The 14,541-nt window shown below is 41.3% G+C and overlaps 1 long non-coding RNA gene across 1 annotated transcript; it reads left to right on the forward strand.

Moving 5' to 3' along the window:
* Positions 1–8,401: 8,401 nt before the first annotated feature.
* On the forward strand, positions 8,402–14,541 carry LOC129149144 (uncharacterized). The gene is made up of 3 exons (XR_008556109.1): positions 8,402–8,481; positions 12,349–12,434; positions 14,106–14,541. It is a non-coding gene; the product is annotated as an uncharacterized LOC129149144 (long non-coding RNA).

Genomic DNA, 14,541 nt, shown 5'->3' on the forward strand with positions numbered 1-14,541 from the left:
TTTAAATTCAGTGTAAATGTCGACTGAGATGTTTACAAAGCTTTATTTTTCTGAATGTGATGTAGAATGAGAGATCTGAAAGCCAAAATGAACCCTTAGATCAGGCTGGGGTACTGCCTTTCTTCAAGGAGAGTTCTGGACCCATTTAGATGAGGAACAAATGTGGAGAGGGCCAGGTGGCAGATACAGTTTTGAAGATCAAGAATTCCCCAAAGCAGGTGTGTGTGTGTGTGTGTGTGTGTGTGTGTGTGTGTGTGTGTGTGTTTATCCTCACCCGAGGATATTTTTATTTTATTTTAAATATATTTTATTGATTTTTTACAGAGAGAAAGGGAGAAAGATAGAGAGTTAGAAACATTGATGAGAGAGAAACATCGATCAGCTGCCTCCTGCACACCTCCTACTGGGGATGTGCCCGCAACCAAGGTACATGCCCTTGGCCGGAATCGAACCTGGGACCTTTCAGTCCGCAGGCTGATGCTCTATCCACTGAGCCAAACCAGTTAGGGCCTGAGGATATGTTTATTAATTATATAGAGAGATTAAGGGAAAGAGAGATAGAGAAACATCAATGACAGAAACATTGATTGGTTGCCTCCCATACCTGGAATCGAACTTGAAACCTAGGTGTGTGCCCTGATGAGGAATCAAACCTGAGATCTTTTGGGTGCATCCGTGGACACTCCAACCAACTGAGCCACCCGGCGAGGGCTCCAAAGCAGTTTTGATTAAAACAATCTAAATTTATGGTCTCTCGTTTACTTACTTTGTTCAGTTTGTTTTAGGGGATAATGGTCATTTTAAGTGTAACAGGGTTTGGCAAGCAGTCTCCAAGATGGTCCCCAGTGATCTTAGATTCCTGGTATTTATGCCTTTGTGTAGTTTCTTTCCATGGGGAATCAGAGCTGGTCGACATGACTAAAGAATCAGAGGTGACAGTATATGACTTCTGAGGTTAGATCATTAAAGGTGCTGCTTTCGCCTTGTTGCTTGTTCTGCGGGAATCCAGCCGCTATGCCCTGAGAACACTGGAGCAGCCTGTGGAGAATGCCAGTGGAGAGGAATTGAGGCCTCCACTAACAACCAGCACTGACTTGCAAACCAAGTGAGTGAACCACATTGGAAGTGACCCTCCAGCCCTTGTCAGGCTGATATCATGACTGGAACCTCACAAGACCCTGAGCCAGAACTACCTAAGTAAGCCAGAACTACTTAATTCCTGAATTCCTGGCCCAGAGAAGCTGTGAACAATAATCAATATTTATTGTTTACACCACTAAGTTTGGGGGTAATTTATTTTGCAGCAATAAGTAACTAACATACAAGTTATTAGAATGGAACTCTTCTGCCTCAAATTTGAGGATCCTAAGGGGAAAACAGGAGAACTTGTTTCATGGCTTTTGAGCCCCTTAATCTACTTCAAGAATACAAGTTTTGAGAGAACAGATGATTTGGTAAGAAGATGGATAAAAATATTTTTTGAATAAAGTTGTTGCTGTGAGTTCCAACCCCCATTTTGGCAGAAGTGACAATATTATAAGCTGATTCAAGAGGTCAACTCAGAGAGTTTGGAAATGTGTTCTCTGCAGTTAGGACACCCGGAAAACTGGTGCCTGGCTCAGGACTGGGAAAGAAAGCACAGGTGGGCTGAAAGCTGGTATGTCACTCAGCTAGGAAACCTAGGGGGCGAGAGAAAGGCAAAGCTACTTTGGTGACAGTTCTTTCTCATGGCCAAGGATGCTTGACTTTTTCCCATGGACCATCGGTGAGGTCATATTGGACATTGTCCAACGGGCCACCAGCAGAGCCAAGGGACCTCAGCAGAAAAGGACTTGGATGTACTGCCTGGTGCCTCAGGACTGAGGAGAAAACAAGTGAACAGCGAGGTGGGAGATGCACCTGCCAGGGTAAAGGGGTGCCCAGCAGGAACCTCTGGAAAACTCATGGAAGTGTCGACCCAAGAGAAAGCCAGCTCTCATCACCAGGCAGGCCCAGAGAGCACAGAGCCAAACAGGTAAGTCAGAACTGTGTTCTCTCTTGTGGTTCTCCCTCAGCTTCTGAGGCAGTGGTAGAACAGCTAGCATGTGGGGGAGTTGGAGAGGAGGAAAGAAGAGAAAGCACAGGACTCCATCCCGTTGCTCTGCTATAAGTTTCAGGCCTGAAGCAAGCTCAAATTAGCAAGAGTTAATGCCAAGTTTGTAGTTTTGACTGTTAGATGTGACTAAATACTTTACCAGTAACACAGTGAGATTATCTGATTAAATGTGACAGGAAGACAGACAAAAATCCTGTGCTGCCTAAATCTTCACCCTTGGCAGGGGAAGATCATGTCTTCTCAACAAAGTTGCAAATTATGGTGGGGGACACAAGTAAAACTAATTCTTATGCCACGTACTGGGTCTAGAAGTCCTGTTAAGCCATCTTGGCTGCTCTCTTCCAGATCTTTAAAAATCTGTCACCCACCACACATAGATAAATCCAGAAGTAAAGAGATGTTGCTGATTTTTAGTCATCACTGTAATCACTTCTTTCTAAATTACAAACCCACCAGAAAAGGTTTTTGGTACCAATATTGTTTCTTGCTTCATGGCAGGCTGCGATCCAGGGCCAGAGTATACCTGGTGTGCGCGCTGTTCAATGTTTTCCCAGTGCATACACACATGCTTTTTGACCAGCTGCCTTCTAAGAGATGAAGGCATAATCTGAGGGGGCTCAGGCTGGCTCATAGCCCAGGGTCAAATTCACACTAATCCCCAAGTTCTGACCATTTCTCATCACTGGAGCCATGATGGTCTGGGAAACCTAGGAAGCCCTATACAGGGTTCAAAGTGCACAGCTGCCTTTATATCCGCTTCTCATGAAACCCTGATACATGAACTCTCATTGCCAGTGTCATGCACATACTCACTGGTACTCACATCAACAAGTATTCAGTGAGCACTTTTCAAGCACCAGCCACTATCCTAGGCACCGAGGATACAAGGTGGATCAGCCATTGTCTGGAGTGCATCCTTACTGACCTCTGCTTTCAGCTCCTCTCTGCTGCAGACAGTACTAGTACGTGATGCAGACTCATATAGTGCCTGAGCTTGTCCTGGCCAGGTACACATGGAGGATACACGGCCAGGACTAAAGACAAAACCGTACTTGAGGGACTGTCTGGTGAGGGGACCACTGATGTGCATGCAACCATAAATAGGCCACTGCTGCAGGCGCCCCCATCCTGCTGGCCCCGCTGCTCTTGGAAGTCAGAGGTAACTGCTGTAGTCTCCACTGCTGCCAGAATGATCCCTGTCACTACCATTTTGTGTGACTCACTCCAGCTTCAAAGCCCTAGATGGGGTCTCTATGGGCTGATTCCAAGTCACATCTCCGTGTCCTGGCTTCGAGGGAGGTGAGAGAAAGAAGCCTTGGGCCTTCTGTACAGGGAGGCTGACTCTCCAGCAAGACTCACATGGTGGGAATTCCCCACATACAGTAAGAGGGTTCCGATGATTAATGTGCACTATATAAATAATATATTTAAATGATTTACACTTTATCAATCATAACAGCTTGCACATACAAATGAAAAATAGAGGAATATAAGATGTACTATCTAGTCCCATCTAGTCAGCAAACTTTTTTGGAAAAGGGCCATATGATAGCAAAAATTTTGCTATTTTGCATTTCTGTTGCAACTATATATCGCTATTCTTTTTTAAAAATAAATTTTTATTGATTTCGAGAGGAAGTGAGAGAGACAGATAGAAACATCAGTGATGAGAGAGAATCATTCATCGGCTGCCTCCTGCATGCCCCACACTGGGGATCAACCCAGGCATGTGCCCTGACCAAAATCGAATCGTGACCTCTTGGTTCACAGGTCAATGCTCAACCACTGAGCCACACTGCCTGGGCTATATCTCTGTTCTTGTAGTGCAACAATGGGCATGACAATATACAATGAATGAGAGTGCCTGTGGTCCAATAACACTATTTATGGACATAAATTTGAATCCCATATAATTTTCATATCATAAAATATTCTTTTGAGTTTTTTAAACCATTTAAAGATAGAAAATTTTCATTCTTAGCTTATGGATTGTACAAAAGCAAGCTGGATTTGAGCTGTGGGCCATTTGCCAACCCCTCTTCTATAGGAATGATTCTTAACCTTTTTGGAAGGTCTCAGACCTCCTGGAGACTCTGACAAGAGACATGGAATGGACCCCTCCCTCTACAAGAAAAGGCACCACATAAAACTTTGCATGTGACTCCAACTTTGCCGAGGAGTCAAAGGTCCCTGGGTTAATAACTCTGGGCTACAAATTATGTCAGCTAAGCACTTGGGCTTTCCATTCCTTCAATAACTTCTCAGAGCCCAGGGGTTCACAGACTTGGTGGGGAGGCGCTACTTTCTTAGACCATCACAAATAATGGAGAAGCTTTCTCAGCTCCACTGTGAAGCAACTGCGTTCTTACCCAAATGCAGATGTCCCAGCAGGATACAATGAACTATAATAGGGGAGGACTGTTTATTAAAAAGGAAAGGGATTGCTATGAAAGCAAAACTCATCACTGATGCACCATTATTGGAAACATGCTATTTTTAAGCTGCTTGTGGTTACTGAATATTTGTTATGTTATTTCTTATATATTTATGTATATAGTATGAAATATTTTACAAATAAGATTTTTTTTTAACCCAGCTGGCATGGCTCAGTGGTTGAGCATCGACCTATGAACCAGTTAGTCATGGTTTGATTATCGGTCAGGGCATATGCCCGGGTTGTGGGCTCAATCCCCAGTGTGGGGTGTGCATGAAGTTGTTGAACAATGATTCTCTCTCATCATTGATGTTTTTTTTGTTTGTTTTGTTTTTACCTCTCCCTCTCCCTTCCTCTCGGAAATCAATAAAAATATTAAAAAAAATTTTTTTTAAATCCACTGAGTTTATCCTGGGACAATGTTTGTCTCTGACTCAGGTGAGACTGCTGTAGGGCAGAGGTGAACTCAGTCCCTGTGTGAACTTCTTTGGGGCAGATGTGTTAGGGAAAGGGGGATAGCAGTTGCTGTGTGGGCTGTGAGGTTCTGAATGCTGTTAGTATCATCCAGACCTTTGACCCTCATGGAGGAGCTGGCTTAGAGCGCAGACCCTGGTGCCAATCTGCCACTTGTTCTAATCCTGGACTCACCCACTTAGGAGTTATGTGACCTTGAGGTAGTTATCTAACCTCTCTTTACCTTAGTTCCCTCATTTATAAAATGAGGATGATAAAAGTACCTATTTCATAGGGCTGTTATGAGGATTAAGAGGGAATGTTAATAAATGCAGAGCACAATGCCTAGAACATGGTAAATACTTTATTAGTGTTTGTTAGCTAAACATAGAGGAGCGGGCCCCTTGGTACGAAGTTACTTAATGGGGAGACAGTTTTCCTCCCTGGCTGGGTGCAATTACCTGGGGAGCACTAGGTGGCAGCAAAGCATGATTCCTTAGTGCCAGCTTCCTGGTTTCCAGTCTTCATCCACAAACAACACAGCACTGACTGTGTAGGGTCAGCAGCCCTGGGTGCTCCTGGCACCTGCTGAGGGACCTGCTGAGGGAACCCCCCCTCATCCCCACAGGCACATTCACCACCACTGGTGAGCCTGGTTAGAGGCTGCACTAAATGGTGTCATACCCCTGGGCGCATGGCTGTCTGTGCCTTTGTTCTGATAGGGATGATTATCATGGAAGACTTTTTAGATGTGGAATTACTTTGCCAAAGGTTATGAGTAATTTTGAAGTTTTTGATACATATTACTGAATTGCCCTCTGAAGAAATTGTGCCAATTGCTATCCCACCAAGGATGCCAGTGTGTGTCCCTACCCACACTACTACAGGGTATTATGATTTTGAAAAATCTTGGCCTAACATGGAGAATTAAAATATGCTCTCTTTCTTTGTTTGCATTTGATTGCTAAGATTGAACAATATTTCTATTGGGATTTTAGAAATATCTGTTTATACCCTTTATTCATTTTTCTGTTGATACCCTTTATTCATTTTCTGTTTGCTATTTAGAAAGCAATTTATACAATACTAGGGGCCCAGTGCACAGAATTCGTGCACGGGGAGAGGGTGTCCCCTCAGCCCAGCCTGCACCCTCTCCAATCTGGGACCCCTTTGGGGATATCAGACATCCCTCTCAAAATCTGGGACTGCTGGCTCCTAACTGCTCACCTGCCTGCCTGCCTGATCACCCCTAACTGCCCCCCCCCTGCCAGCCTGATCACCCCTAACTACCTCTGCCTGCCGGCCTGGTCACCCTTCACTGCCCCCCTCTGCCAGCCTGGTTGCCCCATGCAGCCTGCTCGTCAGTTGTTTGGTCATCCGTCGCTAACCCCCCTGCTGGCCTTGTCACCCTACGCAATTGCAATCTGCTGTTCGGTTGTTACTGTGAGGGCGTTGTGACCAATTTGCATATTACCCTTTTATTAGTATAGATGGATATTAACATTTTCTGTTATATATTCTGCAAGTATGTTTCCAGTATTTTTGGGTTGCATAGACTGGTTAACGATTATTTGTTCAATTTTTGAATGAGTAATACCTTCAGGTGGTTCAAACACCAAAAAGCATAGAAAGGTATACAGTGAAAAGATTTCTTCCCAACCCTATTCACCCAGTTCTCACCCTTCCCCAATAGGTTTCCTGGTTAATCATTTCTTACTTATTGCTCCAGAGAGCTTTTATGCCTGTAAAATCCAATACAAATATGCATATTCTTTTGCACAAATTTTAGCATATATTGTACCAGACCCAGCTGTTCTATGCCTTTCTTTCTTTCTTTCTTTCTTTCTTTCTTTCTTTCTTTCTTTCTTTCTTTCTTTCTATTTAAATTATTTTTGAGATATTCCCATATCAATCTACAAAGAGCTTTCTCATTACTTTTACAGTGTTAGAGTGTTCCATTAATGGTATGTATAATATATTTTTTATTTGTTAATCCTCACCCAACAATATTTTTCCATTGATTTTTAGAGAGAAGGGAGAGGGAGAGACAGAGATAAACATCCATGTGAGAGAAACACATGGATTGGTTGCCTCCTGCACGCACTCTGACCAGGGCTGGGGAACCTGCAACCGAGGTACATGCCCTTGACTGGACTCAAACCCAGGACGACACTCCATCCACTGAGCCAAACCAGCCAGGGATATAATATATTTTTAAAAATTTAATTTATTGATTTTAGAGAGAGGGGAAGGGAGAGAGAGAGAGGAGAGAGAGAGAAACAGAGAGAGGGAGGGAAAGAAAAATTTATGCATTCATTGGTTGATTTAAAAAATATTTTTAAAATTGATTTCAGAGAGGAAGGGAGAGGGAGAGAGAGAGAGAGAGAAACATCAATGATGAAAGAGAATCATTGATTGGCTGCCTCCTGCATGCCATGGCATCCCACACCACCCCAGCCGCTCCGGGCCTCTGGGCAGCGTGGGAAGGCGGAAAGGTAGCTCCGGGCTGGAGCGAAAAGGCAGCTCCAGCCGGAGTGAAGGCGGTGCCGGCAGCCAGGGTAAGGAAGGCCCATTCTTGCATGAATCTTCGTGCATCGAGCCTCTAGTACTGTAATAAAAGTTATGTGACTAGTCTCTCTCAAAATGTCTTATTGTACTGTACTCACCCTTGTGATGATGTGAGATGATAAAATGCCTATGTGATGAGATGAAGTGAGATCAATGACTTAGGCATTGTAACCAGTGTGAGGCTACTATTGACCTTCTGAGGATTTGTCAGAGAAGGATCATCTGCTTCCGGGTGATCTTGGGTCACTGAGCCATGACTATGTCAATGGTTGGATGTCAGGAACAAATGATATCAATGGTTGGGGACATTTAATATTTGAAGTAACTGAAACTGTGAAAAGTGAAACTGTCGATAAGGGGGGAGACTATTGTATAAAATGAATATGTGTGCAAAGATCAAGGTTGCCTTGCAGGGTGAACCTTACTAAGTTGCAGAGCCTTGCTAGACCTTCATTTCTCTAACTGCAATACATGGCTACCATCAGCAACTATGGGGGCTGATTTTGTGTTAATCTAATTTTTTAAAAAATATATATTTTATTGATTTTTTACAGAGAGGAAGAGAGAGAGAGATAGAGAGTTAGAAACATCAATGAGAGAGAAACATCGATCAGCTGCCTCCTGCACACTCCCCACTGGGGATGTGCCCGCAACCAAGGTACATGCCCTTGACTGGAATCGAACCTGGGACCTTTCAGTCCACAGGCTGACGCTCTATCCACTGAGCCAAACCAGTTTCGGCAATCTAGTCTTATTATTGCATTTTATAGGTAAGAAAATGGAGGCCAGAAGAGTCTAAGTGACTGTCCACACTCACACAGCATGATGAACCAGGACCAAGACTGTTAGGACAGATATATGGAAAGAGGCCTGGTTTTTGCCAATAATAAGCAGTGTGATTTGGGCAAGTCATTTCTCCCCACTGATTGAAGTGAGTTAAAAGATAGAATAAAATATGAAACTTATTAGTTTTTGTAATTATTTTGTAGACTAAATTAGGGACTAGGTAGGTTGACAGAGAACTTCCTGGCAAAAAATATAGGACATAAAAATCAAGATATCATTCTACTTGTTTTGTCATTTTCATCAGTTTTTGAAGAATATTTACATCTTCATATGTCTTCATATTAGTGATATTTAATGTTCTTATCAATAAGAATGCAATTCCCTTGTCTGGCTGGTGTGGCTCAGTGGTTGAGGATCGACTTTTGAACCTAGAGGTCACCAGTTTGATTCCTGGCCAGGGCACAAACCAGAGTTGCAGGCTCAATCCCCAGTAGGGGGCGTGCAGGAAGCAGCTGATGGATGTTTCTCATCAGTGTTTCTATCTTTCTCTCCCTTCCCTTCCTCTATCTCTAAAAACAATAAAAAACATTTTAAAAAAAAAAAGAGAGAGAGAATGCAAATACCCTTTAATAAATGCTACTGTTGCGTATAAACAAAGCTGAGGAAGCCTAACCAAGCTCTAAGAACCTCAGCACTCATTAATAGGTCTAAAAGTTTGATGAGCATTAATGGGCACTAAACATGATATTTATTAATTCTTTTCTGGAATGAAGAGGCCTCCAGAGATACAAGTTTACTATCCTCAGACCAACCTCAGTTGTACATATTTTGTTTTATTAATTAACCTAGTTTTTTAAATCATAAAGTAACATAGAAATGTAGCAAAACCAAAAAAAAAGTTCAAAAACTGAAAAATGAAAACTAGAAGTCTTTTTCACTCATCCCAGTGTTAATCCCCCAAAATGATCACTTTCAACAATGCTTATTTTTAGTTTTTCTGCTAATTACCATAATAAGTGTTATGTATTACTTTCCCAACTTTTGATTTTGAAAGATTGCACTTACAGAGACGTTGCAAGAATTCACCTAGATTTATCAACTAACTACAACAGCTTGCCATATTTAGCTTTCTCTCACTGTACAATATACATATTCTCCTTTTGTTGAACCATTTGAGGCATAGTTGCAGACATAATGCCATTGTTCCCCTAAATACCTCCACATGCCTGTCCTAAGAATAATTACATTCTTCATAACCACAATATAATTCTCCCACTCAAAAAAAAAATGTAGCATTGATAGGATTATGTCCTTGATGCATTAGTTACCATATATTTTTGAGCACTTTCTTACTTTCTAGCTTTGCATAGTAGGGTTTTATTATATAGGATTTGTTAATCCTCACCTGAGGATATTTTTTCTTTGGTTTTTAGAGAGTGGAAGGGAGAGGGAGAGACACACAGAGAGAAACATCGATATGAGAGGGACACATCGATTGGTTGCCTCCTGCATGTGCCCAAACTGGGGCTGGGGATCGAGCCTGCAACCAAGGTACAAGCTCTTGACTGGAATTGAACCCAGGACCCTTCAGTCCACAGGCCGACCCTCTATCCACTGAGCCAAACCGGCTGGGGCTGTCTGATAATTACTGATGCTAAATTTGGACATTTTATTAATATGGTATCTACCAGAATCCTCCATTGTACAAGTACCCTTTTCTCTTTGTTATTAATGAGTAGTCTGTGGGGTGATACTTAGAGCCCACCTGAGTATTTTGTTCTCCAATTGATGAGTATTGCCTGAATCACTCAATATTACCTGGTGGCAAAGTAGTGCGTTTTATAATTCCATAATTTCTTCTATTTTTGTGAGTTGACATTTTTCTTTAAAAAAATCTCCTTCCTTTTTCTCTCCTTGTTTTAATTTTCATTTTAAAATATCAGATTATAACACATGGATTCTTTTAAAATTATTCAATAACTATATTTTTATCATTATTTATTTCAATACTCAAATTATTCCAAATCTGGCCAGTGGAGGGCTCTTTAAGTCGGCTCCCTGGTCCTTGAGACGTTAGTTACCACCCAATTTTGAGCACTTCCTTTCTTTCTAGCACAAGAAGTTCTAGGTTCACCTTGTACTTTTCCTGCCCCAGCCCTGGTATCAGTCATTTCCCTTAGGAGATTTCCATTATAATTTAAAATCATATAAACCAGAGCAAAATCCTTTCCTTCTACCTCTTCTCCCCTTTTCACTTTCCAAATTTGATAGTAATATATTTTTCGTGTTGTCAAGGTTTATAACATTACGTTTTGACCCATACCTATAGATAAACTAGTTCATTCTTTGCTTATAGGTCATTTTTAGAAATTAAAAACCAATAAATAAGATTTTTAATGATTATATGTAATTCCCTTTAAAACAATATGCATTGGGTCTCATTTTAGTGTAGATATGAATCTCCTAAGGAACTTGTTAAAGATTACATTTCTTGCCAGGCTGGTGTGGCTCAGTTGGTTGAGTGTCATTCCATGCACCAAGAGGTTGCCAGTTCAACTCCTGGTCAGGGCACATGCCCAGGTTGCTGGCTGCATCCCCAGTAGGGGGCGTGCAGGAGGCAGTCAATGGATATTTCTCTTTTATCAATGTTTCTCTCCCTCTCTCCTTCCTCTCTCCAAAAATCAATAACATATTTTTAAAAAGATTTACATTTCTCAGCCCCACCCCCAGAAATTCTGAAACAATAAATTTAAGGGGTCTGGTGATTCTAAGACATTCTGTAGAAGTAGTATTGGGCTCACAAAGAAGGAAATATAATGCATGTCATTAAAATTTGGCAGTTTGATTGAGAGTCCTTTAAGTGTCAACCCCTAAATAATTCTTTTTTTTTTTTTTCAGCTGCATTCCATTTTGGCAGGGAGGAGGGAGTGATACTCAGCCTAAGCTATTTCTTATATCTCATATTATTCTCTTTTTTGGGATTCTTTAACATTTTTATACTTTCTAGAGTAATCCTTTTCATATCAAATGTGTGTGGTAAGATATCATTTCATTCTAATACTTAGTGGACAGTTTGATTTGATAAGTGAGAAGTCTGTTGTTGATCTGATTTGTATTCTTCTTAAGGCAAGATGCTTTTCTACCTTTGAATTCTTTTAGGATTTTTTAGAGTTCTGAAATTTATCATGATGTACCTTGGTAAAAATTTTTTGTTGTTGTTGTTAACCCAGCTTGGCAGTTAGGGAGTTTCCTTAATATGAAAATTTTTATCCTTTTTTTTCTTTTAGTCAAAGATTTGACTAAATTTGTTCTCTTCTTTCCTAATACTGTACTCACTTTAAACAAATGTTGGACTTTCCAGATCTGTTCTTTATGCTTCTGAACATTTTTCCATATTTCTCATCTTTTTTATTCTATTTTGAGAGACTCCTATATTTTCCAATTTACAAACTGTGTAAGTGGGCCCTAGCTGGTTTTGCACAGTGGATAGAGTGTCAGCCTGTGGACTGAAAGGTCCCAGGTTCGATTCCAGTCAAGGGCACATGCCTGGGTTCTGGGCTTGATCCTCAGTAGGGATCATGCAGGAGGCAGTCGATCAATGATTCTCTCTCATCATTGATGTTTCTATCTCTCTCTCCCTCTCACTTCCTTTCTGAAATTAATTAAAAAATGTTTTTAAAAAAACAAACTGTGTAAGTGGGTTGGATGTGTGGTTAGTCTAGCTTTCCTGTTGGAGACTGGGTGGGGAGCATGCAGGTTGGGGACAAACTGATAAATAAGTAGTTTTACTCTGAGCATGGTACACCATGGTGTACTTCACTTCTATTGATCGATTGATTTATTGGTTGATTGATTTTAGAGAGAAAGAGAAACATCAATTTATTTTTCCACTTATTTATGCATTCATTGGTTGAGTCTTTTAAAAAATATATATTATATTTTATTTATGTATGTATTTATTTGTTTGTTTTTGTTAATCCTCACCTGGGGATATTTTTCCATTGATTTTTAGAGAGAGTGAAAGGGAAAAGAAGAGACACAGAGAAACATCCATGTGCATGTGCCCCAACCAGGACCAGGATTTGAGCTGCAACCAAGGTATGTGCCCTTGACTGGGAATCGAACCCAGAACCCTTCTATCCACTGAGACAAACCAGCTAGGGCAATATATTTTTATTGATTTCAGAGAGGAAGGGAGAAGGAGAGAGAGATAGAAACATTAATTATGAGAGAGAATCATTGATTGGTTGCCTTCTGCATGCCCCTTACTGGGGATCCAGCCCAGAAATGTAGGCATGTGCCCTGACCGGGAATCAAATCATGACACCCTGGTTCATAGGTTGATGCTCAACCACTGAGCCACACCAGTTGGGCCATTAGTTCATTCTTGTATGTGCCCTGACCAGGATTGAACCCACAACCTTGGCGTATCAGGGTGATGCTCTAACCAACTGATCTGCCCAGCCATGGTCATATTTTACTTCTGGATGGAGCTATCTTTCCTTTTCCATCCTCTATCCCTCATGGATGGCCAGAGTTACATCTGCTCCGCTTCTCCTGAGCACCCTCAACCCCACCTCCATGCCACTCTCACTAGCAGGCTTCCCCAGGCAGGTTGTTCTCTTCTCAGGCTTTATCCCAAACCCAAAGCTGTATCCTCTGGCAAGTATTAGAAGAGTAGAGGGGAGGAGCCTGCTGGCCTGATGTGGCACTTCAGGAATGATCCTGGGTACACTGCACACCCCTGCCTCCCCTACCTCTGCTCTTCCTAATGGTTACTGCAGGGCTTGGAGCTTTAGGGCACAGCATAAATGGGACTCTGGAGACAGAACTCCTGGTTGAAATCCTGTCTCTGCTACATGTTAACTATGTGAGTCTCGCTAAGTCTCATCTATAAAATGGGAATTATAATAATATATAGTGATTGATGTGCAGTAAATGCTCAGTTATTCTTAGTGACTACGAAACTGAACTCTGTTATGTTGAGCTGTGATTTTATTTGCCTTTTTTTTCTATTAGTCTGATCCCACCTAATTTTTTTCCACCTATTTTTTAAATTTAAATTTTAATAAAAATAACATTGTATTTTATTTATTTATTTTTTCATCACCAAAAGGAATTTCTTTGGGGGGTGGGCGGGGGCGGGGAAGGTTGCAAACTAGTGCATGCAGACATGGCAACCCACATGCACACTCTCTCAGAATAACATTAGTTTAAAGAACAAATACTTTATAAGTATTATAACTAAAAACCACTATTCCCTCCCCGACATTTGAGCTCCACTCCCTAGAAGCCAACACTTTCAACCCTTGAAACTGTTCTTTTGTTATTCAGCTGCATATTTCAAAAAAAATTAACCACATTAATATAAAGCTATTTCCTGACTTTTCAATATTATTTATCTATTGACTTCCTACTATGAAAGATGGCCTAATGCTCATAATTTTCCTCACTCCCCATCCTTCTCTTAATTGAGATAAGATAAAAATTTATTCACATCATTATGACATGTAAATATTATTCACAGTTCAAAGTTGAGCTTTAGCATATTGAGATGAACATTTCCTTACTTATTTATGCCTTTCCCCCCCCCCCTGGGGTTAATAATCACTTTGTCATTCATTCATTTAACTTTTCTATATACTTTTAATAAATCTGTCTTCAAACTGTCAAAGAGCACCGCTCAGAAGGTTAAAACACATTGCCAGGTTCATCAGTTTCACTTTTTTCTTGGAGACATCACTCCTGAAGGCCTCTGTTCTCCTACAGATTCCCCAGTTTCAAGCTGGACTGGTTGCTGTTTGGCCTGCTGCACGCTGTCATCCTTGCTTCCTTTACCATCATCCTGGAATTCCACCTAGCTCCCTCCTGTGATAGATGTTTTTTGACAAAGTGGATAACTCTGAGTATGAAAGAAGATGTTGTTGGTTCCTGGCTCTCCCTACATCAATCAGGTTCTTGCCAACTCAGCACAAAGGGATTTACTGGAAGGCTAGAGGGACTCAGACTCAATGGGAGGCTGGACTAGCAGGAACCAAAGAAGCTCAAATGTCCCTGGCTGGGTAGCTCAGTTGGTTGGATGCGCTCATCCAATGTGCCAATGTTGCAGGTTTGATCCCCAGTCAGGGTACACACAAGAAGCAACCAATGAGTGCATAAATGAGTGGAACAACAAATAAATGTTTCTCTTTATATCTCTTTTAAA

This window comes from Eptesicus fuscus, chromosome 5 (assembly GCF_027574615.1).
Source record: "Eptesicus fuscus isolate TK198812 chromosome 5, DD_ASM_mEF_20220401, whole genome shotgun sequence".
In the NCBI taxonomy this organism is placed as follows: Eukaryota; Metazoa; Chordata; class Mammalia; order Chiroptera; family Vespertilionidae; genus Eptesicus; species Eptesicus fuscus.